This window comes from Arachis duranensis, chromosome 4, assembly GCF_000817695.3.
Source record: "Arachis duranensis cultivar V14167 chromosome 4, aradu.V14167.gnm2.J7QH, whole genome shotgun sequence".
Taxonomy (NCBI): domain Eukaryota; kingdom Viridiplantae; phylum Streptophyta; class Magnoliopsida; order Fabales; family Fabaceae; genus Arachis; species Arachis duranensis.
This window is the reverse complement of record NC_029775.3, coordinates 51,210,665-51,223,038: the sequence shown is the minus strand read 5'-3', so window position 1 is coordinate 51,223,038 and position 12,374 is coordinate 51,210,665. Positions and strand designations below refer to the sequence as shown.

General features: G+C 38.5%; 1 non-coding gene across 1 annotated transcript; it reads left to right on the top strand.

Moving 5' to 3' along the window:
• The first annotated feature begins 11,633 nt into the window (after positions 1-11,633).
• On the top strand, positions 11,634-11,741 carry LOC127747191 (small nucleolar RNA R71). The gene has a single exon (XR_008008994.1). It is a non-coding gene; the product is annotated as a small nucleolar RNA R71 (small nucleolar RNA).
• The last annotated feature ends 633 nt before the right edge of the window (positions 11,742-12,374 follow it).

The following is a 12,374-nucleotide window of genomic DNA, read 5'->3' as shown; positions in this document are numbered from 1 at the left end:
AAAAAAATATCTTTTCCTTATTTTCCTCCAAATTTTCGAAATTTTGGGTTGACTTGGTCAAAAATTTTTAAAAATTAGTTGTTTCTTACAAGTCAAGTCAAAATTTCAATTTTAAAAATCTTATCTTTTCAAAATCTTTTTCAAAAATCATATCTTTTTCTTTTTTTTAAAATTTTCGAAAATTTCAAAAATTATTTTTCAAAATATTTTCAAAATCTTCTTCTTATCTTTTTATCAAATTTTCGAAAATTAAGCTAACAATTAATGTGATTGGTTCAAAAATTTGAAGTTTGTTACTTTCTTGTTAAGAAAGGTTCAATCTTTAAATTCTAGAATCCTATCTTGTAGTTTCTTGTTAATTAAGTAATTTTTAAAAATTAAATCTTTTTCAAAATATCTTTTTCAAATATATCTTTTTATCTTTTATCTTATCTTTTTCAAAAATTTTATCTTTTTTCAAAATTTGATTTCAAAATATATTATCTAACCTCTTATCTTCTTATCTTTTTCAAAATTTGATTTCAAATCTTTTTCAATCAACTAACTAACTTGTTGTTTGTTTCTTATCTTTTTCAAAACCACCTAACTACTTCTCCCTCTCTAATTTTCGAAAATTCTCCCACTCGTGCCAATTTCTAAAATCCAATTACAATGAATATGATCACAATTTCGTCCACCAGGACGCCAACGTTAGTGACATTCAACTTTATCACTAACGTTGGCTAAGTCACAAGAAGCCACGTTAACTCCCATGTTAACCTAGTTAACGTGGAAGCTAACGTGAAGAAACAAGGTTGTCGACAACGTTAGTGACACCAAACATTGTCACTAACGTTGGAAGCAACCCACAATCCCCAATGAGCCACGTTAACTTCCACGTTAACTTAGTTAACGTGGAAGCTAACGTGGATGAAAGAAGGTGATGGCCAACGTTAGTAACACTCAACATTGTCACTAACGTTGGAAGGAGCCACACAAGTCACAATAAGCCACGTTAACTCCAACGTTAACTTAGTTAACGTGGTAGTTAACGTGGGCAAAAGTCCCATCTGGCAGCCTGACCATGCCTTCTTCAAACACGCATAACTTGAGCCACAAAGCTCCAAATGAGGTGATTCCAGTGGCATTGGAAAGTAGGATTCCAGAGTTTTCCAAGCATATATAGCACTACATGGTTGACACTAAATTGGAGGGAGAAAACCTGCCCCGAAAGTGCAGTGATGAACATGGTATCAACCTGTATTAAGGCCAACTGACCTCTTCACCTTCCAAGAAGTGTGACTCGAGGTGTAGGGATATAAATGATGCGCTTTTAAAAGCGTTGGAAAGTAGACATCCGGAGCTTTCCAGAAATATATAATAGTATGGGGTGGACACTAAGTTTGAGCTTCAGAAACTGGCAATAATGAAGCCCTAGTCGCTAGCGTTATTGGCACTCAACTTTTTCATTAACGCTAGCGACGATGCTAGCGACCATGTCCACTTCAAAGGAGCATAACTTGAGCTACAGAGGTCCAATTGAAGTGATTCTAGTTGCATTAGAAATTTCACATTTAGAGCTTTCCAACGATATATAATACTTTATAGTGGCCATGAAATTGAAGCACGAACCAGAGGCATCTTTTAAGCCCCAAAAACACCAACTGGTAGCAAGTGTGACGTTAGCCACACTAACTTCAGCACTAACGCCACACTTGTAGCGTTAGTGTGGCTAACGGTAGCACTAACATTGGCACCTGAACCTCAACTTTACTCACTTCTCTCTCAAGTCCACTTCAAAGCCCAAGCAAGCAAGCCCACAATTGTCAACCAATCAAGACCACAAGAAGCATCTAGAATAGGAATTTTCATTTAAGTGTAATTTGCTTTTAATTTCATTTTGTAATTTAGGAGAGCCTATATAAAGGCCTTAGTTTTTACATTCAAGTGATTCTAGGTACGGGAGAATTGAAGGAAGGGGGAGAGAGTGAAGACCAATTCGAACTTCTGTGAATTGGCACACTCCAAAGAAGACCCACTCCCCCTCAACCACTGTTCTTCCTTTTCTTTTCTTTTCTTTTTCTTAGTAGTAGTTTAATTCTAGTTTGTACCTTTCATTTATGAATTTTGAAGTTTCAATTTTAGTTTTAATCTTCATCTTTACTTTTCTGCACTTTCTTTGTTAGAGAGCTCTATTGTGATTCAATGGATTAAGTGTAGTTCTTATTCTTCTTCTTCTGTCTTTTCTCTTGATTTTACTAGAGAGCTTTCGTTCTTCATCCCATTGGGTAGTTCTCTTGGAAAAGAAGCTATTCAAACTTGGATCTCTTCTGAGCCTTGAAAGAGGAATGAAGAGATCAAGCTAGAAATGCTTTCTCATGCTGGACCAAGTTGGGTTGGGATGGATATGTGACTATAATCCTCTCAACACTTGATTTGGGAAATGTATGTGGTATAATCAGTGACCATACTTCATCTCTTCTCATGAGCAATTGACCAAGGAATTGGCTATTGATCAAGATTTGAGAGATTGGGTTACCAAGGAATTGGAATCCAATCACTTAAGATTGCCAAGGAGATCAATGAATGCATTGATTGAGGAAGAGATGAGAATAAATTTGATCCGGAGAATTGCAACATCTCTTGAGCCCAATGTTCATTTTATTTTTAGTTCTTACATTTACTTTTCTTGCCATTTTACTCTTTTGCACTTTATAGCTTTTCTTTACTTTTATGTCATTTACATTTCCTTGTTACTTATCACTCCAATATGATTTGTCTAACTAGGACAATCAATTAATCATTGTTTGCTTAATCCGTTAATCTCTGTGGGATTCGACCTCACTCTATTGTGAGTTTTACTTGACGACAAATTAGGTACACTTGCCGAAGGAAATTTGTTGAGAGACAATTTCCACCTGCATCAGGTAATTCATAATAAATGTGTTTCTTTTAATTGTTGTTGTTAATTCCTTTCAATAATTATTGTTAGATTCTATTCTTGTTATCAATTTACTATGCTTTCCTTTTATACCTTCCAAGTGTTTGATGAAATGCTTGGTTGGATTTTAGAATAGAGTTTTATGTTCTTGGCTTGGGAAGGTAACTTAGGAACTCTTGAGTTACTAATGTCCAAGTAATTGATGATTGGGATCCATTGACTCTAGTTCTCACTAATTGAATTGGTGGAGAGTTAGGACTTATGGACTAGGATTGATATAGCTCATTTGACTTTCCTTTACTGCTAGTTAGAGGATGATTTAATGAGATTAATCCTTGCCAATTATCATATTGTGGTTAGTGATTAGGATAGAGATCCTTGACCACCAACCCTTGCCAAGACCTTTTTAGACCTTAGTTTACTTTCTTGCCATTTATCTTTCATGTTTCTTATTAAAACCCCAAAAATAACTCACAACCAATAACAAAACACTTCATACAATTCCTAGGGAGAACGACCCGAGGTTCCAATACTTCGGTTTATAAATTTTAGGGGTTTGTACTAGTGACAAACAACTTTTTGTATGAAAGGATTATTGTTTGGTTTAGAAACTATACTTTACAACGAGATTTCATTAGTGAAATTCTAAACCGTCAAAAATCCAATCATCAATTTGCAGGAAATTAAATGGCGAGAAAGTAAATTGTAGAAAATAAAGTGCAGAATCGTAAATGGGGAATTGGGAAGATGAACATGGAAATAAATGGCAGAAAGTAAAGAGAATGGGTAAGATCAGAGATGGGGATTCATTGGGCTTAGGAGATGTTACATTCTCCGAATCAAGTTCATTCTCATCTCATCCTCAATCAATGCATTCATTGATCTCCTTGGCAATCTTAAGTGACTAGATCCCAATTCCTTGGCAATCCAATTTCTCTAAGCTTGAACAATTGCCCAATTCCTTGATTTAATTTCTCATGGGAAGAGATGAAGTGTGGTCACTAATTATACCACATGTATTTCCAAATCAAAGTATTGGGAGGATTACATGTCACTATATCCGCCCAAACTCCAATTTGGTCCAACATGAGAAAGCATTTCTAGCATGATCTCCTCATCCCTTTTCCAAGGCTCAGAGGAGATCCAATTATGGAGAGTTTCTTTTCCAAGACAACTAACCAATTAGATTAAGATCAAAAGCTTTCTATTAAATCAAGAGAAAAGAAAGAGGAAGAAAAATGAAAACTATAATTGATCCATCAAATTACAACAGTGCTCCCTAACCTAATGAAAGAGGTTTAGTTGTTTATAGCTCTGGGAATGGAAATGAAAAAGAGTAGAACAGAATACATGCCGAAAGTAAATATACAGAGTGTAGTTCTCAAAAGTGCAAAAGCTCCCTAATGGTTCAAAGCTACTCCTATATATACTACTCTTCTTGATCTTCTAGTGAGTTCTCCAAGTCTTGGATTTGGGCCTTTGATCTTGAGTTGAAGCAGTTACAATCTTCAGTGGGCTCAGCTTTGTTTGCAGAAAAAGTGTGAGTTAGGCATGGGCGTTAGTTAGGACGTTAGTGGCGTTAGCGTTAAGTGAAGATGTGGGTTCGGGAACGTTAGTAACAATCACCTTTTCCACTAACGTTCCAACCTAAAATGATCAACATTAACTTCAACGTTAGTGGCACTAATGTGACCACAAACGTTACTTCTTGGTCCTTTGCGAACGTTATTGGGAATCACCTTTTCCAATAACATTGTCTTATGCCCCCTTTCCCTGCGTTAGAGTTCACGTTATTATAACTAATGTGACTCTTAATGTGGGCATGCCTATGCTTTGAGAGCATTAGCGACACTTACCTTTGTCACTAATGCTCCCAACGCCCCTCCTTCCCACGTTAGAGCTCATGTTAATTAGATTAATGTGGCCACTAACGTGGTAGTGAATGTCATTTCCAAAGTTAGTGACAAAGGCGAGTGTCACTAACGTTGGCTTATCATGCTTAGCTCCACATTATCTCTCACGTTAGTGGTCTTAACGTGACCACTAACGTGGGCAATGCTAGCTTAATCCAACATTAGTGACAAAGGTGAGTGTCACTAATGTTGGCACTGTCTTCCCCTTCCACGTTAGAGTTCACATTAACTGAGTTAACGTGACTCTTAACGTAGCCAATTGCCAATTTGGAGCATTAGTGGTATTCACTTTTACCACTAACGCTGGAGCTCCCTTTTCCACCACGTTAACTACCACGTTAATGTAGTTAACGTGGCAATTAACGTGGGCTATGATGGCTTCGAAGACGTTATTGGCGATCACTTTTTTCATTAACGTTGCAAGCCCATTCCCATTCCACGTTAGTGGTCACGTTAATTAGATTAACGTGGATACTAACGTGGCTCTTCCTTGCTTCCTTTGTCCTGAAATCAAGCAAATAAAGTGCATCAAAGCTCTAATCCAAGTTATGAGATCATGCATTATCCAATTTATCATTCAATCCTTGCATAATCGTCATGAAATCATGTAAAATTCACAATGTTTGCTTGAATCATGGTGTAAGTGTATTTTCATCCAAAACTTGCCTATTTACTAAGAAAATACATGAAACTACCCTAAAACAGTAAAGAAAAGGTCAGTGAAACTGGCCTAAATGCCCTGGCATCACATGCATACTCCCTTCCATGGCAAGCTGTATGTTAGGGGATCATCGTTGTCAATGGCTGCCGTCCGTCCTCTCAGTGAAAATGGTCCTCTACGGTTTCCCGCATGGCTAATCAGCTGTCGGTTCTCGATCGTGTCGGAATAAGATCCATTGATCCTTTTGCGCACTATCACTGCGCCCCACAGTCACAAGTTTAAAGTGCGTCATAGTCATCCCATCCCAGATCCTACTCGGAATACCACAAACAAGGTTTAGACTTTTCAGATCTCGAGAATGCTTCCCATTTGATTCTAGCTTATACCATGAAGACTCTGATCGCACGGGATGGAAGACTCTGTTGTCAGGAGAGGCAACCTTGTGTCATGAACCAGGAGGCCAAGTGATATGCATTCAAGCTTATTTTCAAGTAGAATGGAAGTGGTTGTCAGGCACGCGTTCATAAGTGAGAATGGTGATGAGTGCCACTTGATCATCACATTCATCATGTTGAAGTGCGAATGGATATCTTAGAATAAGAATAAGCTTGAATTGAATAGAAAACAGTAGTAATTGCATTAATTTATGAGGAGCAGTAGAGCTCCACACCTTAATCTTTGAGGTGTAGAAACTCCACCATTGAAAATACATAAGAACAAGGTCTAGACATGGCCGAATGGCCATGCCTCCCAAATAACATGAAACAATCGAAAAAGGGTTCAAAGACTTGATCCCAAGATGAAAGATAATCAAAAAATAAAAATACAATAGTAAGAGGTCCTATTTATAGGGAACTAGTAACCTACAGTTTATAGAAATAAGTAAATAATGCAAAAATCCACTTCCGGGGCCCACTTGGAGTGTGCTTGGGCTGAGCATTGAAGCTTTCACGTACATAGGCTTTTCTTGGAGTTAAACGCCAGCTCTGGGGCCAGTTTGGGCGTTTAACTCCAGCTTTTATACCAGTTCTGGCGTTTAACGCCAGAAAATGGTTTGTGACCGACGTTTTGACGCCAATTTGGGCCATCAAATCTCGGGCAAAGTATGTACTATTATATATTGCTGGAAAGCCCAGGATGTCTACTTTTCCATGAAATTGAGAGCGCGCCAATTGGGCTTCTTTAGCTCCAGAAAATCTATTTCGACTGCAGGGAGGTCAGAATCCAACAGCATCTGCAGTTCTTTTTTAGCCTCTGAATCAGATTTTTGCTCAGGTCCCTCAATTTTAGCCAGAAAATACTTGAAATCACAGAAAAATACACAAACTCTTAGTAAATTCCAGAAATGTGATTTTTGCATAAAAACTAATAATTATATACTAAAAACTAACTAAATCATACTAAAAACTAAAACAATGCCAAAAAGTGTATAAATTATCCGCTCAAAACAACATCAAACTTAAATTATTGCTTGTCCCCAAGCAACTGAAAATAAAATAGAATAAAAAGAAGAGAATATACAATGAATCTCACAATATCAATGAAACTTAGTCCCAATTATATGAACGGGGCTAGTAGCTTTTTGCTTCTGAATAATTTTGGCATCTCACTTTATCCTTTGAAATTCAGAATGATTGGCATATAGGAACTCAGAATTTAGATAGAGTTATTGATTCCCCTAGTTCAGTATATTGATTCTCGAACACAGCTACTTTATGAGTCTTGGCCGTGACCCTAAGCACTTTGTTTTTCAGTATTACCACCGGATACATAAATGTCACAGACATATAACAGGGTGAACCTTTTCAGATTGTGACTTAGCTTTGCTAAAGTCCCTAGTTAGAGGTGTACAAAGTTCTTAAGCACACTTTTTCTACTTTGGATCACGACCTTAATCACTCAGTCTCAAGCTTTTCATTTGGACCTTCATGACACAAGCACATGGCTAGGGATAGCTTGATTTAGCCGCTTAGATAAGGATTTTATTCCTTTGGGCCCTCCTATCCATTAATACTCAAAGCCTTGGATCCCTTTCTACCCTTGCCTTTTGGTTTAAAAGGCTATTGGATTTTTTTTGCTTGCTTTTTCTTTTTCTTTCTTTTTCTTTTTCACCCTCTTTTTTTTTTGCAAGCTTTGTTATTAACTGCTTTTTCTTGCTTCAAGAATTAATTTCCTGATTTTTCAGATTATCAATAACATTTCTCTTTGTTCATCATTCTTTCAAGAGCCAACAATTTTAACATTCATAAACTTCACTATCAAAAATATGCACTGTTCAAGCATTCATTCAGAAAACAAAAAGTATTGCCACCACATCAAAATAATTAAACTAATTTCAAGATAAAATTTGAAATTCATGTACTTCTTGTTCTTTTGTAATTAGGCACATTTTTCATTTAAGAAAGGTAACGGATTCATGGAATTATTTATATCTTTAAGACATAGATACTAGACACTAATGATCATGTAATGAAGACACAAACATAGATAACACATAAGGCATAAAAATAAAAAAAAACAGAAAAATAAGAACAAGGAAATCAAAGAACGGGTGCACCTTAGTAATGGCAGCTAGTTCTTCCTCTTGAAGATCCAATGGAATGCCTGAGCTCCTCTATGTCTCTTCCTTGCCTTTGTTGCTCTTCCCTCATGGCTATTTGATCCTCTCTAATTTCATGAAGAATAATGGAGTACTCTTGGTGCTCCAACCATAGTTGCTCCATGTTGGAACTCAAATCTCCCAAAGAGGTGTTAAGTTGCTCCCAATAGTTGTGTAGAGGAAAATGCATTCCTTGAGGCATCTCAGGGATTTCTTGACGAGGGACTTCCTTATGCTCTTGTTGAGGCCCATGGGTGGGCTCTCTTATTTGCTCCATCCTCTTTTTAGTGATGGGCTTGTCCTCTTCAATGAGGATGTCTTCCTCTATGACAATTCCATCTAAATTGCATAGGTGACATATAAGATGAGGGAAGGCTAACCTTGCTAAAGTGGAGGTTTTGTCAGCCACTTTGTAGAGTTCTAGAGATATGACCTCATGAACTTCTACTTCCTCTCCAATCATGATACTATGGATCATGATAGCCCGATCTACAGTCACTTTGGATCGGTTGCTAGTAGGAATGATGGAGCGTTGCATGAATTCCAACCATCCTCTAGCCACGGGTTTAAGGTCATGCCTTCTCAATTGAACCGGCTTGCCTTTGGAGTCTCTTTTCCACTGAGCTCCTTCCACACATATGTCCATGAGGACTTGGTCCAACCTTTGATCAAAGTTGACCCTTCTAGTGTAGGGGCGTGCATCTCTTTGCATCATTGGCAAGTTGAATGCCAACCTTACATTTTCTAGACTGAAATCTAAGTATTTCCCCCGAATCATTGTAAGCCAATTCTTTGGGTTCGGGTTCACACTTTGATCATGGTTCTTAGTGATCCATGCATTGGCATAGAACTCTTGAACCATTAAGATTCTGACTTGTTGAATGGGGTTAGTGAGAACTTCCCAACCTCTTTTTCGAATCTCACGTCAGATTTCCGGATACTCATTCCTTTTGAGCATGAAAGGGACCTCAGGGATCACCTTCTTCTTGGCCACAACTTTATAGAAGTGGTCTTGATAAACCTTTGAGATGAATCTCTCCATCTTCCATGACTCGGAGATGGAAGCTTTTGCCTTCCCTTTCCTCTTTCTAGAGGTTTCTCCGGCCTTAGGTGCCATAAATGGTTATAGAAACACAAAAAGTAAAGCTTTTCCACACCAAACTTAAAAGTTTTGCTCATCCTTGAGCAATGAAAGAAAGAAGGATGGAGGAGAAGAAGGAATAGAGGAGAAGGATGGTGAAGAAAGGTTCGGCCAAGGAGGGGGAGAGTATGTATGATGTGTGAAAATGAAGGAGTGATGAGAGGTTTATATAGGAGTGGAAGAGAGTGGTGTCCGTGTGTGAGGGTTGGGTTGGGAAGGAAAGTTTTTAAATTTTGAATGGTGGGGTAGGTGCGGTGTTTGGGGAAGAGTGAAAGGAGGTGATTGGTGAAGGGTATTAGAGAAGAGCAATAGAGGTGATTGGTGAGGGGTATTTGGGGAAGGGTGTTATTGGAATGTGTTAAAAAGAGAGAGAGTGAGTTGAGAGGTAGGTGGAGATCTTGTGGGGTCCACAGATCCTGAGGTGTTAAGGATTTTTCATCCATGCACTATTCTGGCGTGTAAACGCCCTCTGAGTTCTAATCCTGGTGTTAAACGCCAGGTTGTTGTCCATTTCTGGCGTTTATTTCTTCCCTTTCTGGCGTTGAACGCCAGCTTGGTGCCCTTTTCTGGCGTTAAACGCCAGTCTGGTGCCCTTTTTTGGCGTTTAAATGCTAGTAAGTTCGTCCTCCAAGGTGTGCTATTTTTGAGTTTGCTTCTATTTTTGTAGTTGTTTTTGTGACTCCACATGATCATCAACCTAAATAAAACATAAAATAACAATGGAAAATGGAAATAACATAGATAAATAAAAATTGGGTTGCCTTCCAATAAGCACTTCTTTAATGTCAATAGCTTGACAGTGAGCTCTCTTGGAGCTTCACAGATATTCAGAGCATGGTTGGGGCCTCCCAACAAACTTAGAGTTTGAATGTGGGGGCTCTGTTTGACTCTGTATTGAGAGAAGCTTTTCATGCTTCTTCTTCATGTGTACAGAAGGAGATCCTTGAGCCTTAAACAAAAAGTTGTCCTCATTCACTTGAAGGACCAACTCTCATCTGTCAACATCAATCACAGCTTTTGTTGTGGCTAGGAAGGGTCTACCAAGGATGCTAGATTCATCCTCATTCTTCCCAGTGTCTATGATTATAAAGTCAGCAGGGATGCAAAGGCCCTCAACCTTCATTAAGACATCCTCTACAAGTCCATAAGCCTATTTCCTTGAATTGTCTGCCATCTTCAGAGAGATTCTTATAGCTTGTACCTCAAAGATCCCTAGTTTCTCCATTACAGAGAGTGGCATGACGTTTATACTTGACCCCAGGTCACACAAAGCCTTCTCAAAGGTCATGGTGCCAATGGTGCAAGGTATTAAGAACCTTCCGGAATCTGGTTTCTTTTGAGGTATCTTCAGCTGAGCCAAGGCGTTCAGTTCATTAATGAGCAATGGAGGTTCATCCTCCCAAGTCTCATTACCAAATAAATTGGCATTCAGCTTCATGATTGCTCCAAGGTACTTAGCAACTTGCTCTTTAGTAATATCTTCATCCTCTTCAGAGGAAGAATACTTATCAGAGCTCATGAATGGCAGAAGTAGGTTCAATGAAATCTCTATGGTCTTTGTATGAGCCTCAGATTCCCTTGGTTCCTCAAAGGGGAACTTCTTTTCATTCGAAGGACATCCCACGAGGTTTTTCTCACCGGGAATCACGTCCTCCTCACTCTCTCCAGGTTCGGCCATGTTGGTCATGGTTATGGCCTTGCATTCTCTCTTGGTATTTTCTTCTGTATTGCTTGGGAGAGTGCTAGAAGGAGTTTCAGTAACCTTCTTACTCAGCTGACCCACTTGTGCCTCCAAATTTTTAATAGAGGATCTTGTTTCATTCATGAAACTTAGTGTGATCTTGGATAGATCAGAGACTATGTTTGCTAAGTTAGAGAGGCTCTGCTCAGAATTCTCTATCTGTTGCTGAGAAGATGATGGGAAAGGTTTGCTATTGCCAAACCTATTTCTTCCACCATTATTGTTGTTGAAGCCTAGTTGAGGTTTCTGTTGATCCTTCCATGATAAATTTGGGTAATTCCTCTATAAAGAATTGTAGGTGTTTCCATAGGGTTCTCCAGATCCTAGACGAGGCTTCTTTAGCACTGCCAGATGTAGCCTGCAATCCAGTCAGATTCTGAGAAATCATATTGACTTGCTGAGTCAATAACTTGTTCTGAACCAATATGGCATTCAGAGTATCAATCTCAAGAACCCATTTCTTCTGAGTTGTCCCATTGTTCACAGGATTTCTTTCAGAAGTGTACATGAACTGGTTATTTGCAACCATTTCAATGAGTTCCTGGGCTTCTGCAGGTGTTTTCTTCAAATGAATAGATTCGCCTGCAGAATGGTCCAATAACATCTTGGATAACTCAGACAGACCATCATAGAAGATACCTATGATGCTCTATTCTTAAAGCATGTCAGAAGGACACCTTATGATCAATTTCTTGTATCTTTCCCAAGCATCATAGAGGGATTCACCTTCCTTCTATTTGAAAGTTTGAACTTCCACTCTAAGCTTATTCATCTTTTGAGGTGGAAAGAATTTAGCTAAGAAGACATTGACTAGCTTTTCCCAAGAGTTCAGGCTGTCTCTAGGTTGTGAGTTCAACCATATACTAGCTCTGTCTCTTATAGCAAAAGGAAAAAGCATGAGTCTATAGACCTCGGGATCAACTCCATTGGTCTTAACAGTGTCATAGATTTGCAAAAATTTAGTCAAGAACTGATAAACCTCGATTTTGTGGTTTATCTTGTGCTTATTTTGGGGGATTTTATCACCTTTTCCCACATTTATTCAATGAAATAGCATGGTTTTGGAATTCTCCCTAGATTTGTGTTTAAATGTGAAAACATGCTATCTAGGCCCTAAAATTGATGATTTTAATTCCATTCGATGCCTTGATGTGTTTGTTGAGTGAATTCAGTTTCATAAGGCAAGTAGTGGATGGAAGAAGTGAGGAGAAAAGCATGCAAGTGGGAGAACTCATGAAGAAATGAAGGAACCATAAAGCTGTCAAGCCTGACCTCCTGGCACTCAAACGACTATAACTTGAGCTACAGAGGTCCAAATGAGGCGGTTCTAGTTGCGTTGGAAAGCTAACATCCGGGGCTTCGAAATGATATAAATTTTGCCATATGTTGCTTCGCGTTC